This window comes from Halichoerus grypus, chromosome 1 (genome assembly GCF_964656455.1).
Source record: "Halichoerus grypus chromosome 1, mHalGry1.hap1.1, whole genome shotgun sequence".
NCBI classification, from domain to species: domain Eukaryota; kingdom Metazoa; phylum Chordata; class Mammalia; order Carnivora; family Phocidae; genus Halichoerus; species Halichoerus grypus.
In genome coordinates this window covers 152,043,297-152,063,537 of record NC_135712.1, presented here as the reverse complement: position 1 = coordinate 152,063,537, position 20,241 = coordinate 152,043,297, and the positions used below count along the sequence as shown (strand labels likewise).

The 20,241-nt window shown below is 40.5% G+C and overlaps 1 long non-coding RNA gene across 1 annotated transcript in view; it reads left to right on the top strand.

Moving 5' to 3' along the window:
• LOC118528507 (uncharacterized) overlaps positions 1-15,094 on the top strand; it is a 48,246-nt gene extending 33,152 nt beyond the window's left edge. Inside the window, exon 3 of the long non-coding RNA XR_004913698.2 lies at positions 12,458-15,094. This is a non-coding gene — a long non-coding RNA (uncharacterized LOC118528507). The remainder of the gene's footprint in view (positions 1-12,457) is intronic.
• The last annotated feature ends 5,147 nt before the right edge of the window (positions 15,095-20,241 follow it).

Sequence of the window (20,241 nt, the reverse complement as noted above, 5' to 3'; positions counted from 1 at the left end):
CATTCCTGTCTAGCATTCAAGTGCTAGATTCCCTAGGGAAGAAATCTTGCCTTATTTCATGTAACATTCCTGACTGTACACATGCCTTGTCTAAGGTAGACTATGAATCAACACTGAGCTGAGTACTCCTTCAATTTGAGGGGAATACCCTTCCTGGTGTTATTATTTCAGTCAACTGATCAGTCACCATTAATTCAATGTCTACTAGTTGTGAATAGCTCAAGGGGCATCGTGTTGGTGGCTGCCTCTTTTACTTCCTACCTACCCATCTATCAAAGAATTTCAGAGTCCATGAAACAGCAACAGAAGTGTGAGCATCAGGGTATTCTAGCAGAGGTTTAGTTACTGGACCAGGAGGGAAGGCACATAGGGAGGCATGTGGGAGAAAGAGTGAGTGTCTTGGAATTAGGAGACTTGGAATACCACTCAGCTCTGCATCTGTAAAATGGGGCAAAAATGCTGCCTGGCTGAACATGCAGGGCTGGTGTGGAGGACCAAGGGAGATAATGCAGGTGAAATCCACAGACTGTGTAGAGAAAAGTAGTATATGTTTAAGGACCAGTGAGGGCTCAAAGGCAAGAATGATAGGCAAAATGGCTTGGAATCCCTCCCTGAAGTTCAAGTGACACATTCTACCTTTACCACGAGTGTGCTTAGAATTCAGTGCCTTAGGGTAAAGAAAAAGAAAAAGGAAAATCAGAGTTCTTCCCTTTTCACCTCCTGACTTTAGGTATCTGTATATGCTATAATTAGGGCCCCAGCTTACACCAATTTCTGAAAGTTTCTCATTTAGTTTTACAAGGACATATACACTTTACAATGCCTGACACCTGCTCAAGCAGGCAAATAATTGTTTTGACACCGTGACAGTTGTAGAGAGTATATTTTAAAAATTTCTAAAACCTGCCAATGGGATAATTAGAGTCTAATTCTCATTTGCCAGGGCAATGAGCTCTATAGGCCAAATTGCTCCCTGATGGCATGCCAGCCACCTTTCCTGGTCCTCATTGGCTGGTGGAGATTTAGTTCCACATAGATTGTTCCATTTCTCACTGATGACTGATTTTTGACCTTTAATGATAACACCAATTATGCATTGAGCACATCACTTTTGGCTTTCTTTAGATGGGTGTTTTATTACAATTCGCATTGCTTGAAAAATACCTTTAATTTAATTTAATATAACTGTTGGGCTTCACTTCCCTTATGTCATGACCCTGACACTGGGCCAAGGCATGGGGCAAAACAGAACTGGCACCCACGTCTTGGACATGGTGGCCAGGGAAGGAGGGATGGCCTGGAGAATAGAGTCCAAGGAAGCAGGTAAAGAGAAAAATCTGGACATGAGGTGATCAGTGAGAGAAATGGCCAGAGGCAACATCTCATGTTTTGGGTCAGATTTAGGAAGAATTCTGGACATGCCAGGGGTAGAGGAAGTGGTGTGGTTTCTTTCTGGACTGCCAGGCTGTACCGCTGGACCATGAGCTTGGGGGCTATTAGGATGCAGAGCCCAGCTTTGGTTGGAGACTCCAAAGAGCATCTCTTTCATTCCTACCACAAAATGGATGTGGGATCTGAGCCCCAGACTAGTGAAGTGACCTGTTGGAGGTCACATAGCTTGAAGATGTCTAGTTCAGGGGAAGTTTACTCTCCTGGGCTTTTCAGGTGACATAGTAGAATGCTCAGGTATCTATAACTAGTTGCCAGTGTTTTTGTTTTTGTTTTTTCCACAATTTTACTCTGATTTGTGATTGGATAAATAAAGAAAATGCCTTTAAGATCTATTTTTTTCCCAAAAGGGTGTGTCTTGAATCTTGTCTATCCACATGTACCAAATGGATCGTTTCCTTTCAGAGTTTGGACCTTAGATGTGTTCATTTTACAGATGAGAAAAGTGAGATTTCAGGAGGTGAAGGGGCCTGCTCATGGTCACATGGCTAGTGACTGGCTCCGTGCGCCTAAAACATATGAATTGGCCCATGGCTGGACTTTCTAGGTGCACAAAAGAAGTTAGTCAAAATACTTGTAAACCATTTGGGTAGATAAGATTTTATTAGCTGTTGCCTCCTATCAGGCATAGGCTAGTGCCCAGAAAAGGGGGTGATGGAGAGCTGAGGCTCCTTATTCTTGAGTCCTGGAGTTCTGCTGAGGTAGACATAAAGAGGAAAAACTGTGTTCTGAAGGTGAAGGAAACATCAGAGTTCAGGTAGAGAGTCATGAATGGGGGCTGACAGCGGGGGCAGAGGGAGAGTGGAAGCCAGGGGACATATTTATAGATGCAGAGAGTTAAATTCAAACAGTGCAGTAGGGTGTTCAGTAAAAATCACCTGTTCCTTATCCCATCCTTGCTTTCCTCTGATTCATTTCCCACAAATGGGTTCTTCTTGCTTTTGAGTCTTCCATTAGTTATCTTCAAAATTCCCCATAGTATGTGAAATGTTTATTTCTCCAATTATTAATTTTGAACATTAGCTACTGACTCTCTGTTCTGCATGATTAAAAAGGAAAACAAGAACTGTCTCACTTCCCCTACTTTCCCACCTTTCATCCTACCTTTTTGTTATTGGGTGGGTTCTTCTATTGGAACATCAAGAGTTTTTAAAAGTAGACTTTAAATGGTTCATCTTGATCCATCAAATTTAGACAAATTGGACTCACTGTTCTGAGAGATAGAAGATGAAATGAGAAGCCCTGAACTTCCTTTCACTTTCTCTCCTTGCAATTCTCATGATCTTCCAGCTACATCATTAAACATCGTCAAGGCTTATTACTTTTTCATTCTCTTTTATAAATATGCTTAAGCCTTCCTTGCTTTGCCTGTAGCTTGAATTGAAAATTCAAGCGCCAATACGGGTCATTAACAATGTTATGATTACATATTATTCACCCCAAGATCAAGCAGAGTGGCCCTTCTGGGAGTAGGAAATGACACAAATTCTGTGTCGTGTAGATTCAGGCCATGCCCTTTCCAAAATAAGCTTTCAAAATATTAAAATGAGCACTTATTTTCATTTACTTCAGCTTCTCAAAATGATGACATTTTGAATGTGCTTTACAGATGTAATTTATTAATATAGATGTTTTTGTGTCTAAAGTTTCTAATTTTCTTTGATTTTTTTTATTGAAACATAATTCCTTCATCATTTTACAAAGATTTTCTCACTTGATCACATTACCTATCAAATAAGAATCTACCTTTTGTGAAGATTTTTCTCCTGCTACTCTAACTTAATGTTCTAGTTGGGACTGTGCAAAGGTTTTCCTTTTTAATGCACTTACGGCTTTGGGCCCACTGTTTTCATGGTTTCCTTTTTCTTGAACTTTTATTTTTTTGTCTCCTCAAGCATATTTTCAAGCAATTTTTTTTTCCCCCCAGAAAGGGGACATAAGGAGGTAACTCTATGAGTCTTGTATGATTTAACATTCAGCCTTAATGTTTGAGTGACAATTTGGCTGGACGTAAAATTATATATTTAAGCTTATTTTCTTGCAGAGCTTTGAAAGCTATTTGTTGTAGGTTGGGTTCTTCAGAAGTGGAGATGAAATTTGGAGAGCAAGATATTTATTAAGGAGCAACACCTGGGAGGGCAGGATTAAGCCAACTGAGAATTGGAACTGATTTGTAGGTCTGACAAAGCCTCAGCCAACATGGCAGGTGCTCTGCAGTGAGTGTTACCATGAATATCTTGTGTTGGGCTGAAATGGCTGGGCCTTTATACCTCCCTCTCTCAGTCATCAGATACAGGCTGCCTTGAAAAGGGCATGACTTTATGGGACTAGTGTTCTTATAAGAAAATAAAGAGACACCAGGGACACATGAATACACAGGAAAAAACCATGTGAAGACACTGAGAAGGTGGCTACCTGCAAATCAAGGAGAATGGCCTCATGAGAAACCAAACCTGCCAATACCTTGATCTTGGACTTCTAGTTTCCAGAACTGTAAGAAAATACATTTAAGTCACCCAGTGTGCAGTATTTGTTATGGCAGCCCTAGCAAACTAATATAGCTCCCTAAGTTTTTCTTGGAGAAATTTTTGTGACACCCTTATTTAGAGTCTATTGCAACCAAAAGTGATTTTCTAATATTTCTGACCTTCATTAAGGGTCCAAGGTTAAGTACTGTGGAAAAACATGTTTTAACTGTCTTTACACTTGTCATGTTCTGAACTTCCCCGCAGATTCTTCACATAATATTGTCTACTCACCTCTACCTTCCACTTCTCCAAAGAGATTTGTTCTTACTGTAGTTTCAATATGTTCTTTAATCTTTGTAACTTTGCATCAACTTAATGGCCTATGCTCATCCCTAAATCATGACTCCTTAGTGCTAAGAATCAATGAAAAAATGGAGGTAAGAATAATGAAAATTAACCTAATTAGTGGTTGGATTTAAATACAACTAACTAGGGAGGTAAGATTTCTGTTTTGCCATTAGGACACTTTTTGGAAAAGAGCAAATTGTCTAAAATCAAAACCTAGTTCTTCTACATCCTAATCCCAGGCATTGAGCTTACTGTTTGATTATCTTTTGATTTGGCTAGATAATTTTTCCAAGTGACTATTTCCTTGGAAGTCAGTTATGGTGTTGAATTCCAAAAGCAAAGTATTGGCCAAAAAGTTCAATTAAGTAGCATGTATTGAATGTGTTTTGTTTATATCTATGGGCTTGGTGCTCAGAGGACATGAAAGATCCATAAAACACTGTCTCTCTTCTTAAGGGTTGTGTCCTGTAGGCTGACTTGCATGAAATGATATGGATATGTCTACTCTGGGATGAGCAGGCTGTAGGAAGGTCTGAGAAAAACCATAGGAATGGGACATACTAGCCCAGCTGATCACAAACAGGTTGCATGGCTCTGAAAGAGCTGAAAGGTTTGTTGAATTTTTACTCCTTGCTTTCAAGAGAACAGGACTCCTAATGTTCTGCACTGCTCCCCAGTTGACCACATTCTTTTGTGCTGTGGTTTTTCTTTGTTGCTGTTTGGCCTGGGCAATGCTCCTAGTCCCTGAAGTCTTTAGTGGACTCTAGTGACTATCTTGGTGTCACCCCATTACTAGACAAGTTATACATCTCTCTAAGTCTCTAAGTGAGGGTAACTATGGTTCCTTCCCAACACACACAAAGCACTTCCCTAGTTTAGGACATGTTAAATACTCATTGAGTATCATTTATGTGTGGAAGGTGCCTCCTCATCTTCAGGGAGCAATTTGAGCATCATCATCTCCATGAAGCTTTCCCACCCCCTTCTCAGCTATATTTGGTCTTTCTCCCTCTGGGCTCCTATAGCATCTGCACTTATCTTTCTTCTTTCACATCTCATATTTTACTATAACGATTTGTTTAATTAACTCCTGCACTAGTCTCTTAAATCGTGAGAATTCTATTTTATATTTTACTGTAATTGCAGCCTATTGTAAAAGTACCTGGATGCGCCTGGGTGGCTCAGTCTATTGAACAGCTGCCTTCAGCTCAGGTCATGATCCCAGGGTCCTGGGACTGAGCCTCGTATCAGGTTCCCGGCTCAGTGGGGAGGCTGCTTCTCCCTCTGCCGCTCCCCCTGCTTGTGTTCTCTCTCTCTCTGTCAAATAAATAAAATCTTAAAAAAAAGTACCTGGCACATAGTAGGCATTCAAAGACTGTAGTTGATTAAATAATTAAGACCAGTTGCTCTTTTTAAAAAAAATTTTATTGTTATGTTAATCACCATACATTACATCATTAGTTTTTGATGTAGTGTTCCATGATTCATTGTTTGTGCATAACACCCAGTGCTCCATGCAGAACGCGCCCTCTTTAATAACCATCATCAGGCTAACCCATCCTCCCACCTCCCTCCCCCCCAGAACCCTCAGTTTGTTTTTCAGAGTCCATCATCTCTCATGGTTTGTCTCCCCCTCTGATTTCCCCCCCTTCATTCTTCCCCTCCTGCTACATTCTTCTTTTTTTTTTCTTAACATATATTGCATTATTTGTTTCAGAGGTACAGATCTGTGATTCAACAGTCTTGCACAATTCACAGCACTCACCATAGCACATACCCTCCCCAGTGTCTATCACCCAGCCACCCCATCCCTCCGACCCCACCCCCCACTCCAGCAACCCTCAGTTTGTTTCCTGAGATTAAGAATTCCTCATATCAGTGAGATCATATGATACATGTCTTTCTCTGATTGACTTATTTCGCTTAGCATAACACCCTCCAGTTCCATCCACATTGTTGCAAATGGCAAGATCTCATTCCTTTTGATGGCTGCATAATATTCCATTGTATATATATACCACTTCTTCTTTATCCATTCATCTGTTGATGGACATCTTGGCTCTTTCCACAGTTTGGCTATTGTGGACATTGCTGCTATAAACATTGGGGTACATGTACCCCTTTGGATCCCTACATTTGTATCTTTGGGGTAAATACCCAGTAGTGCAATTGCTGGATCGTATGGTAGCTCTATTTTCAACTTTTTGAGGAACCTCCATACTATTTTCCAGAGTGGTTGCACCAGCTTGCATTCCCACCAACAGTGTAGGAGGGTTCCCCTTTCTCCGCATCCTCACCAACATCTGTTGTTTCCTGACTTGTTAATTTTAGTCATTCTCACTGGTGTGAGGTGGTATCTCATTGAGGTTTTGATTTGGATTTCCCTGATGCCGAGCGATGTTGAGCACTTTCATGTGTCTGTTGGCCGATTGGATGTCTTCTTTAGAAAAATTTGTGTTCATGTCTTCTGCCCATTTCTTGATTGGATTCTTTGTTCTTTGGGTGTTGAGTTTGATAAGTTCTTTATAGATTTTGGATACTAGCCCTTTATCTGATATGTCATTTGCAAATATCTTCTCCCATTCTGTCGGTTGTCTTTTGGTTTTGTTGACTGTTTCCTTTGCTTTGCAAAAGCTTTTTATCTTGATGAAGTCCCAATAGTTCATTTTTGCCCTTGCTTCCCTTGCCTTTGGTGATGTGTCTAGGAAGAAGTTGCTGCGGCTGAGGTCGAAGAGGTTGCTGCCTGTGATCTCCTTTAGGATTTTGATGAATTCCTGTCTCACATTGAGGTCTTTCAACCATTTGGAGTCTATTTTTGTGTGTGGTGTAAGGAAATGGTCCAGTTTCATTCTTCTGCATGTGGCTGTCCAATTTTCCTAACACCATTTGTTGAACAGACTGTCTTTTTTCCATTGGACATTCTTTCCTGCTTTGTCAAAGATGAGTTGACCATAGAGTTGAGGGTCCATTTCTGGGCTCTCTATTCTGTTCCATTGATCTATGTGTCTGTTTTTGTGCCAGTACCATAGTGTCTTGATGATGACAGCTTTGTAATAGAGCTTGAAGTCCGGAATCGTGATGCCACCAGCTTTGCTTTTCTTTTTCAACATTCCTCTGGCTATTCGGAGTCTTTTGTGGTTCCATACAAATTTTAGGATTATTTGTTCCATTTCTTTGAAAAAAGTGGATGGTATTTTGATGGGGATTGCATTGAATGTGTAGATTGCTCTAGGTAGCATTGACATCTTCACAATATTTGTTCTTCCAATCCATGAGCATGGAACGTTTTTCCATTTCTTTGTGTCTTCCTCAATTTCTTTCATGAGTATTTTATAGTTTTCTGAGTACAGATCCTTTGCCTCTCTGGTTAGATTTATGCCTAGGTATCTTATGGTTTTGGGTGCAATTGTAAATGGGATCGACTCCTTAATTTCTCTTTCTTCTGTCTTGTTGTTGGTGTATAGGAATGCCACTGACTTCTGTGCATTGATTTTATATCCTGCCACTTGACTGAATTCCTGTATGAGTTCTAACAGTTTTGGGGTGGAGTCTTTTGGGTTTTCCACATAAAGTATCATATCATCTGCAAAGAGTGAGAGTTTGACTTCTTCTTTGCCAATTTGGATGCCTTTTATTTCTTTTTGTTGTCTGATTGCTGTGGCTAGGACTTCTAATGCTATGTTGAATAGCAGTGGTGATAGTGGACATCCCTGCCGCATTCCTGACCTTAGGGGGAAAGCTCTCAGTTTTTCCCCATTGAGAATGATATTCGCTGTGGGTTTTTCATAGATGGGTTTTATGATATTGAGGTATGTACCCTCTATCCCTATACTCTGAAGAGTTTTGATCAAGAAAGGATGCTGTACTTTGTCAAATGCTTTTTCTGCATCTATTGAGAGGATCATATGATTCTTGTTCTTTCTTTTGTTAATGCATTGTATCACATTGATTGATTTGTGGGTGTTGAACCAACCTTGCGGCCCAGGAATAAATCCCACTTGGTCGTGGTGAATAATCCTTTTAATGTACTGTTGGATCCTTTTGGCTAGTATTTTGGTGAGAATTTTTGCATCCATGTTCATCAAGGATATTGATCTGTAATTCTTCTTTTTGATGGGGTCTTTGTCTGGTTTTGGGATCAAGGTAATGCTGGCCTCATAAAACGAGTTTGGACGTTTTCCTTCCATTTCTATTTTTTGGAACAGTTTCAGACGAATAGGTATTAATTCTTCTTTAAATGTTTGGGAATGCTTCCCTTGGGAAGCCATCTGGCCCTGGGCTTTTGTTTGTTGGGAGATTTTTGATGACTGCTTCAATTTCCTTAATGGTTATAGGTCTGTTCAGGTTTTCTATTTCTTCCTGGTTCAGTTTTGGTAGTTGATACATCTCTAGGAATGCATCCATTTCTTCCAGGTTATCTAATTTGCTGGCATAGAGTTGCTCATAATATGTTCCTATAATTGTTTGTATTTTTTGGTGTTGGTTGTGATCTCTCCTCTTTCATTCATGATTTTGTTGATTTGGGTCCTTTCTCATTTCTTTTTGATAAGTCTGGCCAGGGGTTTATCAATCTTGTTAATGCTTTCAAAGAACCAGCTCCTAGTTTCGTTGATTTGTTCTACTGTTCTTTTAGTTTCTATTTCATTGATTTCTGCTCTGATCTTTATTATTTCTCTTCTCCTGCTGGGTTTAGGCTTTATATGCTGTTCTTTCTCCAGCTCCTTTAGGTGTAGGGTTAGGTTGTGTACTTGAGACCTTTCTTGTTTCTTGAGAAAGGCTTGTATTGCTATATACTTTCCTCTTAGGACCGCCTTTGCTGCATCCCAAAGATTTTGAACAGTTGTGTTTTCCTTTTCATTTGTTTCCATGAATTTTTTAATTCTTCTTTAATTTTTTGCTTGACCCATTCATTCTTTAGTAGGATGCTCTTTAGCCTCCATGGATTTGAGTTCTTTCCGACTTTCTTCTTGTGATTGAGTTCTAGTTTCAAAGCATTGTGGTCTGAAAATAGGCAGGGAATGTTCCCAATCTTTTGGTACCAGTTGAGACCTGAGTTGTGACCTAGGATGTGATTGATTCTGGAGAATGTTCCATGGGCACTAGAGAAGGATGTGTGTTCCATTGCTTTGGGATGGAATGTCATCTGTGAAGTCCATTTGGTCCAGTGTGTCATTTAAAGTCTTTATTTCCTTGTTGATCTTTTGCTTAGATGATCTGTCCATTTCAGTGAGGGGGTTGTTAAAGTCCCCCACTATGATTGTATTGTTTTCAATGTGTTTCTTTGCTTTTGTTATTAATTGGCTTATATAATTGGCTGCTCCCATGTTAGGGGCATAGATATTTACCATTGTTAGATCTTCTTGTTGGATAGACCCTTTAAGTAGGATATAGTGTCCTTCCTCATCTCTTATTATAGTCTTTGGTTTAAAATCTAATTTGTCTGATATAAGGATTGCCACCCCAGCTTTCTTTTGGTGTCCATTAGCATGGTAAATGGTCTTCCACCCCCTCACTTTCAATGTGGGGGTGTCTTTGGGTCTAAAATGAGTCTCTTGCAGACAGCATTTATCAATGGGTCTTGTTTTTTAATCCAATCTGATAGCCTTTGTCTTTTGATTGGGACATTTAGCTCATTTACATTCAGGGTAACTATTGAAAGATATGAATTTATTGCCATTGTATTGCCTGTAGGTGACTGTTACTGTATATTGTCTGTGTTCCTTTCTAAGGCCAGTTGTTCTTTGATTGGGGACAAGGTATACAGGGAAATAAGAGAGAGGAAAAGATGGAGTTAAATTACAGGACACAGGCAAGGGGAAATATTTAAACACTTCATGATATTCACTTGGTTGGCTCACTGGGAATTGATGAGTAGAAAATATGTGATGTGATCTGACCCAGTGGAAATTGGGCAGGTTAATGAAGTTCTATTTGGGGAGACTGGCATTCTTGAGAATTCACGAAGCCTGTCTCTACCATCAATTGTAGCATTATTTTGGTTCTGCCTATAAGTGGCTATTAATGCCTGACTCTAACCACAGCAGAACCAATATCCTCCCAAATGCCATCCTCTGCAAATGGCAAAAGTATTTTCTCTGACTAAAACCCTGAATTTCTCTCAATCTGCTGTGGTGAATTTGCAATTATTTTTCTTGGCCTGGAGAACATCCTTTTAAGACACAATTTTGAAAAAATTCCAAAGCACCATTATTACATGTGCAGAAGAAATTTTTATTTTGGAGATTATTCATCTATGATCCGAATCTTTAAAATTGCTTGGTTTATGTGAAGTTTATGATATGTGCTGGGGATTTTTCTCCTTCATGACAGAGAGGCTCAGCCATCTACTCAAGGTGAGTCTGATTTAAATATCATTATTAAGAAGCTGAATTGGTTCAGGAAATCCTGAGACTCAACACAATTGTTCTGCTCAGATTCCCAAGGACAAAGCTGGGGAACTGAGTCTTGCCCAAGATCCTGGGAAGGTGTCCACTTGGATGACAGATTGGAAGTAGTGAAACATTTTGAAACGATGTTTAGGTAAGGATTATTTTTAAAGAATTGTGGTGTGAATCACACTAATTACAACACAGTCTCAGAGGTGAGTTGACAAATTTATATACGTTATTAGTGAGACAGATGGGTAAGGAGCAATTTAGTTCCTGTTAACTAAGAAACGGTGCCAAGGTTAGCCAGCTAAATTCCATTTCCTTGTGCTGGCAACTCTTTAAGGTTAACGTTTATTTAAACACATAGCACTTCACTGGATCCTCATGACTGCCCTGTGAGACAGCCATCCCATTTCAGAGACGCTGAAACCCAGATTCAAAGAAGCTAAGTGACTGGCTCCTGATCACCAAATTGTATGTGTCTGTGATGGTCAGTTTTATGTGCCAACTGGTCTAGGCTACTGTCCCTACCTATTCAATCAAATCTAGGTGTTGCTATGAAGGTATTTTATAGATGTAATTAATGTCCATAATCAGTTGACTTTAAATAAGGGAGCTTACTCTAGGTAATCTGGATGGACCTGGTTCTACCAGTTGAACGGCCATAAGAGCAGAACTGAGGCTTCCCAGAAGAAGAATTTTGCTTGCAGACTGCTTCAGCTCATGCCTGAGGGTGCAGCCTCCCTCTCCTATGGCCCTGTCTATGGATTTTAGACGTTCCTGGCTGTTCCTCACAATTTCATGAGCCAATTCCTTGCATTAAATCTCTTAGTATATATTTTCTACTGGTTCAATTTCTCTGGTTGAATCCTGGCCAATGCAGTGACCAAGAAGTAACTTCTTCTCAAACTATGAAAGCAGTACCTTACATTTGTATTGAGCTTTATAATTTTAAAATGCACTCACTTACATAATCTTTATTAAATCCTGGGACTGTGAGTAGGTAAGTCAGTCGTCATCCTTGCCATCACCACCAGTATCACCATCGTCATCATCGTTGTTGCTGTTTTACAGCTGAAGAAAAGGGTTATGCAGCCAAAAGCCAGGTCTGGGGCCAAGAACCAGTTCTTCCAACCCCAAATATTATGTGTAACATCAGCATCTCTCTGTGCAAACTTTGAATACCTTATCCTCTGGGTTCTTGGATGTCTTCTGATGGTCATTTCCTCCACTGTAGCCTATAATTATCACACACCTTTCCAGCTACCATGCCCATGGAAAACTCTGGACCTTGTCATCATCAGGAACCACACCATTTCTAAAATCTGTATTTTAAGCATCCATTAAAAACCCCCAAGAAAACAAAAATAAAAAACCTCTAGGCATGACCTCTTCCTGTGGGTTTTTCTTTATCAAAATTCTGGTCATTTTGAAACCCTAATTTAAGTGGTAAATAGTTTGTGTTCATGGTTAAGTGTATACTAACTATGGTTCTTTATAAAGCAATTTTTTATTTAGTAAAACCAAAATTCATTTTTATTCAATCAATGTCAATCTCACCACCAAGATTCCAATGTGATTATCTCTTATTTCTAACATAATGCTTAATAGTCCTGAATGATTAAAATGAGGCCACATAAAGTATTTCCACATGATTATATGTATGTGTGTACATGTGTTTGTGAGTGTATTGTTTATCATAACACGTTAAGTAGAGAACATGTTTGAATCTAACTCCTTGGAAAAACTTATCAAACCACAGAAAAATAATCTGGGACTCAATCTCTTGATATTTCTTTTAAGGATGATGAGGAAAACAACCAGCTAACAAAGGCAAGTTATGGAATATTGATGAGCTAATTATTCATATGTTGAATAAATGCAGTGGACTGTCTAAACAGCCTCATCTCCAGGCACAGTTATAAATCAGGGAAGGATGATCTGAAATATCGTGGTGGAAGATTTTTAGTTCCTGTAGAAGAGTGACACCATCAGAATGACACAGGTCATTCCTGGCTTTCATCCCTTTCATGAGAAGCCTAACTAGCAATAATCCATAGGTGAGACACCATTGTAAAAATCCCAGAACTCTCTGGATCACAGAGACTGAGAAAGACTGCATTCAGAGGGTAAGAGGAACATCCACACTCTGACTGCATTGCCCATGCCTCAGGATGGCACAGCAACACACCAAGAGGGCTTCTTCAGACCTAAAGTTTTTGTGAAAAAGAGAGCCCAAGTGGACATCCAGCAACCCCAACATTGTGGGATGCTTCCAGGGGGCCCACTCAGGTCTTGCCTCATGGGGATCACTGGGAGAATCTGCAGGATTGCAGGGGGAATCTTGACCACTGGGGATCAGATAAGGATGGAGAAGAAGCCTGGGGCTTACAACAACCAATGCCCATATCTTGGCAGACTACATTCCTGCTTGCCATGGCACTGAGCAGAGATCCCATCCAGTGGCTCTGCCCATCTGCAGAGTTGAGCTGGTAGCCCTGTCCAACTCATTTGGCAATTCTGCCTGACTTGGGTCCCCAGTCAATGAGCTCTACTATCTAAGGAAAGTGTTCTAGAGCCCCACCTAAGCAGGGAATCAGATTCATAACCCCACCCAACTACTGAATATAGATTCCAGTCCCAACTGATGAGGAATGCTGGCCAGGGAACCAGGACAGCCAAAGAGCCCATCCTATAATCCCACTTGGGTGGGGAGACAAGACAGCGCCCCTGTCCAACTGTTGAGCAAAGTCTCTAACCACACATGTGAACATAGCCTATGATACTGCCTGGCCATGGAACCCAGCCTACAGCCCTGCCTTGCAACAGAGCCTAGCCTATGGCCTTGCCTGATTGCTGAACACAGCCTGGTCTCACCTGGGTGGACGCTCAATTATGTAGCAGTCTCTAGTCCCATCTAACTGCAGGCTACCGCTGGAGGCACCTTTTGACCAGGGAGGCTTTACACCAACCTTGCCCAAGAGCAGAGCACAGATATGGGTCTATCTGATCACAAAGTCCAGCCTGTGGCCCCAACCAACTTTGGGGCACAGTCTATGGTCCCACCTGATTGCAGAACACAGCCAGAGGCCCTGTCCAACCGTGAAGCCCTGCCTTAAGCTCTGCCTGAACATGGAGTCCAGCCAGCAGTACCATCCAGTTGGGGAGCACAGCCTAAGAATACACCTGACCAGGAGTGATGTGGAGCCCAACCCATAGGCTTGCCCAATCACATAGTCCATCCCAGTGGCACCACTCTGCTAGAGAACACAGCCTGTGTCCTTGTCTGAACAGAGATGATTACAGAGTCCCGCTGGTGGTCCCGCCTGACTGTGGAGCCCAGTCAGCAGCACCCTTAGCTAACCTCGGAGCACAGGCAGTGGCCTCACCCAACTAGAAACCCTGACAGCAAGCCCAGCCTGCCCACAGATACTACTGGTTGATCTGTTCAGGACCCCAAGCTGAGCTGATGGTGAGGACTGTCCCTGCCAAAGCGAACCTGTGAAGTCTGAAAGAGGAGACTACTCACTCAAATGCACAGATAGATACCAAGGCAAGGAATCAAGAAGCACAAAGAATTGGGTAAATATGACACAACCAAAGGAAAATAATAAAGATCCAAAGACAGACCCTAAAGAAATGGAGATCTGTGAACTGTCTGGCAAAGAATTCAGAATAATCAGACTTCAGAATGTAACTTGGTGTAGCCTCTATGGAAAATAACATGGCAGTTCCTCAAAAAATTAAAAACAGAACTACTATATGATCCAGCAATCCTATTTCTGGGTATATATTTGAAGGAAACGAAATCACTGTCTTGAAGAGATAGCTGCACCCCTATGTTCATTGTCCCGTTATTTACAATAGTCAAGACATGGAAACAACCTAAATGTCCATTGTTGGATAAATAGGTAAAGCAATGTGATGTATCACTTTTAATCACAAATCATTTTCTTGGGATGTTTGTTTTTTCCTTATTGCTTTGTATTTTTTAAATGAACCTACCCAGCTGTTAAAAAACAGAGACTATATATACAACAAACTTTTTATTTTTATTTTTTATTTTTTTTCATGTTTATCTTTGTGGGGTTCAGTTGCTGGGTCAGCCAGGTAATGGCAGAATAAGCTTGGGATCGTCGTTTAACTTCTCTGACACTCGGTGTTCAAATCAGTGAAAGGGGAATAAGAAAGCCTATCCATATCATTTTGGGGATTAAAAGGAATAACATATTTAAAATGCTTTGGCAGAAGATCTCAAACTTTTATTGTCCGTGTGTGCTTTTGGCACTCTCATGAAGCCTAATGGACTTCTCAGAACAATTACTTTAGATTCATAAAACAAAATATAGAATTACAAAGGATGCCAATTATATTGCAGTTGCCAAATGTTAGAATATAATATGTATTTCTTTGTTAATATGTTAACAATTAAAAGATCAAGCTGAGGGTCTGTAACTACTAGAATTTTGAAGTAGTGAAGCACGTGAACAATATTTTAATTTATCCACCAAACTAATACATGAAAATATCTGTGATTTCTGTTGTTGACAAAGCCATATTGTGGGCTTGCAGCCTACGTTTGGAAATGAAGAAAAGCTAGACATTAGTTAAGGAATAGTGGGAAGAAAACGGTGAATTTTATTCCCTCCAAGTTCAGGGACTTCTGAACCTCTTGTCTAGCAAGAAGCAGACATCTGATAGAGGTTAGTTCCCTTCCTTCTAATTTTCTCTTTCAGATGCCTGTCCCAACAAGTACTGTCCTCAGGTTTCCTTCCCTTTTTGCTTCCTAACGAAACATGACTCCAGGACAGGGTCTGATGTCAGGCATTTGGCCCATGGGGTAGATAAGTTTATATTTCCTTGATTTCTTTCTTTTTTAATGATTTTATTTATTTATTTGCCAGAGAGGGATAGAGAGCACAAGCAGGGGGAGCGGCAGGCAGAGGGAGAAGCAGACTCCCTGCTGAGCAAGGAGTCCCACACAAGGCTCGATCCCAGGACCCTGGGATCATGACCTGAGCTGAAGGCAGACACTTAACTGACTGAACCACCCAGGCACCCTTCCTTGATTTCTTTCTTAAGAGTATTTCTTACTGTGGCAGAAATTGAAGGAATTTCAGCAGAGGGACAAGGTGGACCTTCCCAGTTCCCAAGAAGAAATGGCATTGCAAAGAGAGCAGATGACGTACTTTCCCAAACTTCAGACTGGCACCAAGGATCAGCTGTGGACTTGACTCCAAATCACCACTCTAGGTGCTTGGTCTTTCCCCTCAAGGGTCAGGGTATGGAGGCTCAGAGAAATGGGACTTTACTCTTCCTGCTTTGGTTCCTGCCCTATTCCTGGCATGCTAGAGTGAAAGCCCATAGTGTGCCTCTTCCCAACTCTGCATCCAGTGATGTCACACTGGTAACTTGAAACCAGCATGTTGGGAGGATTTATACCATAGAAACCTACAGATGTTCAGGGCAGGGTTTCTTTCTTCCCATGCCCTGCTTCCTGGAAAGCCAGTTGTTAAACATTTGTGAGCACATCCCCGTCTGTATCTACCCCTTCTTGACCAGTGATTCTGCTTTGACAAAAGTAGTCATTCTTTCTCTTTGACCTCTATTTAGTGTACATTGTTGTATCCCCAGAAAGGGACTTTATACACTTACATTGTTCCCTGATTCTGTTCTGGAGTCAGTAGGTGACAGCAATTTTCTTCTCCAAAACCTAAAAGAAGGACCTCACTTCCCTACTTGAGCGAGTAAGAGTGTTTCATGAGATGATTTTCCTTGTTCATAGTTTTCTAAACATTCAAGCTAAACAAGTGAAAGCAACTTGTGAGAAGCCATCACAAAAAATATAAGTGATTTAGGATAAATGCATCTGACAGGAGGGTCAGCTAATCCCTGCTTAGCAAACTTTCTTAAAGGGCCAGAGAGTAAATATTTGAGGCTTTCAAGGCCAAGAGGAAGCATAGAAGCTATTATGTAAGTACTTATATAACCATTTAAGTGTAACTGCATAAAACAAATTAAAAAATATTCGTAGCTGGTTAGATACGAAGAAACAGGCAGCAATTTTCTGACCTCTGCTCTGGAGGGCTGACTGAGGGTGGGGGTGTGGGGTGAAGAGAAAGGCAAGGTGGTCAGGTTGGAGGCTGGCAGATGAAGGTAATGAGGGCTAGGACTAGGGTCCTAGTGGGAGGAGGTAACAGGGAGGAAGAGGTTTGAGAGAATGTAAATATCTGATTAGATGTATAGATAGTGGATAAGTGAAAAGATGAACCAAATGTGATCTAGGGGGCTGGCTGAAATTTGTAACTGTCTTTGGGATTCACAAACATATTAGGAGATCGAAAGCTCTGAGAAATCCTGCAGTAAATGAAACTGTCTCTTTGTTCAGTCCAGCATTTCCCAAAGTTATTTACTGAGTCCTTTATTCATGCCCTCAGTGAAATCGTGTATCATGGAAGGTACTAGATTTCACCCATTTGATCTGTAACTGCATTACAGAATGCAATGTCTCCTCAGGAGAAGAGGAACTGACCATACCAGTTATTTTAAAGAGATAATTTAACTTAGGGAATTGAATTGCTAAACAGGCATTTGGAGAACTGTAACTGAAGAAAGATGTAGTAACTGCAGGTAACATCTACCACCCTTGGGCAGGGGGAGCAAAAAGAAGAGGTTGGGCTTATTAAAACCTAGAAGCTTGGATTGGACATGTGGGAATATGGAAAAAAAGGACCAGGAACCCACAGCTGCTGCTGGGGTGGAGAGCCATTGCTCAGGTGACTGGCAGCACAGGAAGCAAGAAGCAAGGAGCAAATCCCTTCTTTCTTCAGGCTTGCTGTCTCCCTTTCACACCCTTTATTGGCAGATCCTAACAGGAAGCCAGATGGCAAAGGAGAATTTTATCTGTGGAGTCCAGCCTCAGAATTATAAAACAGGAAACAGAAGGGTGGGTGGCGCTGAGAGACAGTAGCTTAATAACCAGCCCAGAGCCCAACCCACGTGCATGGTCAGTTTCCAAGCAATCTGGGTCTGGATGGCACCAGAGGCCTTTCCCTTCTCCCAAGGGCTAAAATAGCCACAGGTATCTTTTTGAGGCTCTCCTTTTTTCTTAGACAGCAGAAGCTATTCATTAGAGTAGAGAAAATCATGGTTTTAATTACATTTCTCCTATAATTCAGAAGGGTTTAAATAAGAGAAAAAAGATTTCAACGAAGTCAAATGATTTGGCAACTTGTTCTGAAGGGTTTTTCAGCATCCCTAGATTCAACTGTTCCTAATCCTGTGATTATGTGCTTCCGTTTTCCATTTTAAGTACCAGGGATGAAGACGCACTTCCTTTACTACTGCTGGTGGGTGCTGAGTCGACAGCTTGGGGATAACAGGGCTGTATGTGGAAACAAGATGCACAAGGAACAAAAGGAAAGAGGCACCCTGTTCTCCCAAAGTTCCCCTTTTCTGAGAGGTACAGAGGGAGGCACCTTTCTGGGGGAAAGCTGACTGATGCTAAAACATCTGGAGTCTTCTCTATAGATGTGGTTGCTGTGGATTTTCTTGCAGATGAACCTGCTCTGGTGTGGAGGTCTGGTTTAGGGCAAGATGCATAGTTTGAGGAAAGGAGATAGTTGGCTTTGAAGTCATGCCAGTCACTTACCAGTTGGGTGGGACCAAGATAGTCAATTCACTTGATTACTCACTTTATTATTGATAATAATTGCACCTGTCCTGCTCTCATTTTTGGCTCACCCTGAGAATCAAAAGAGATGGTGGCTAAATATGAAAACAGTGCAAAGAGTGAAATGAAATAAAAATACAAGGACTCAATAATGATGAAGTTTTGGGCTATTTCAATTCACTTGGTTCTTGACTCTAGAAGAGATACATATAAGAGAGAGGCATCTTCCCCAACAATTCCTTTCTGTCATTGGGAAGTTGCACTGTGTACCTTTCTGGGCTTGTGTTGCTCATGGATTTCCATACAAATATGTTTCTTGTGTTATTATCAAAAAAGTTCCCAATGTGTAAGTGAAGACAAACCCAGGAAAAATATCTCTGTGTTCCCAGACCAAGTCAGTTTTCTGTGTTTATTGTTCTAGGTTTTTCTTGGGGCCAAAATGGAGTAGATGTTTCTGAAATCTTTTTTCTTTCTTTTTTTTTGATTTTGATGTAGTGTTCCATGATTCTGTTTCTGAAATTTTAATTTGAATCTAGGAGTCATCTGTTGCTGCTGCTACTACTACTACTACTACGACTACTTATTATTATTATTATTACAGTTGTAAAAGTGGTAGTAGCATTTCTTGAGTGGTTACTGTGTGCCAGACACCTTTTAAAGCACCTGTACTGTGTTACCTCCTTAAAATAACCCTGTGAGGTAGACATTGTTCTCACTTTCACTTAATGTTAGGAAACTGAGGCATAAAGAGGTAGGGGAACTTGCCTGAGGTTACAGAGTAGATTATGGAGCTGGGACTTAAACCAAACCAGTTATAAAGTGGGAACTTTTAGCTACTCTCCTATATTCAAGAAACACTTTCATACATTGTATAAATCAGAGTTGCTTCTCAATGGCTTTTATTTGTTCACATGGGGATATCATTTATTGGACATTTACCAAGTGCTAGATCAGATTCTAAGCATTTTCTGTGTGTGATCTTATTTAATACTTATGGTATTATATTATCATCATCCTATTTATCAGACGAAGAAACTGAAGTTTAGAAAATTTAAGCAATTTGCTCAATCAGGATCACACTTTGAGTAATTGTTGAAGCTGATATTTGAATTCAGGTCTACATGACTCAGAACCCCACATTTTAGATCAGTACATCGCGTAACTCTTTGCTTACTAACCATAATTTTTTTTCTGTTTCTCATGGAGCCATCCTTTAATTTCCCGGAACATGAGTGTAAAGCTTATAACAATGGGAAAGCTGAAATAAAGCTAAATGAAGATCAGAAATCATGTAGTGTCAGCAGGGATGGGTAATTATACCAGAAAACTGGGATGAGGGCTAATGAAATAGAGTTTAATGCTCAGGCTTTGAATTTCTTAAAAGACAAGGTGAACAAACAAAAGATAAACAGGCAAAAAATCCAATTCATCTAGTTTGTATAGTTCTTATTGTCCAATAAAAGAAGTAGACCAGTAATGCAGAAGACACATTTTCCCTAGCAAAGTCCAGAGAAATTTCTCAAGAAAGTCTTGTATTTGGACACCAGTCATGGTTTGTATGATGATACACAGCATGGTGTGAATGAATACTTTGGGAAGGATACAGATTAGAATTTTATCCTATGTGAGTCAGAGAAGTATTTCCAGAGAATTTTTAAAGGAGAATTCATTTCCGACACCTTATTAAAACTGGGTGTTATATGCAAACAATGAATCATGGAACACTACATCAAAAACTAATGAAGTACTCTGTGGTGACTAACATAACATGATAAAAAAAAAGAACTCACAGTCTAGTGCAACATGTCAATGAATGTCCTTAGATCTGTCGTAAAGACTACATGGGTAAATGTGTTCACCAATTTCATTGAAGGAAATGACTTTATTTATGTACAAAGAGCCAATTGTTTTCTTC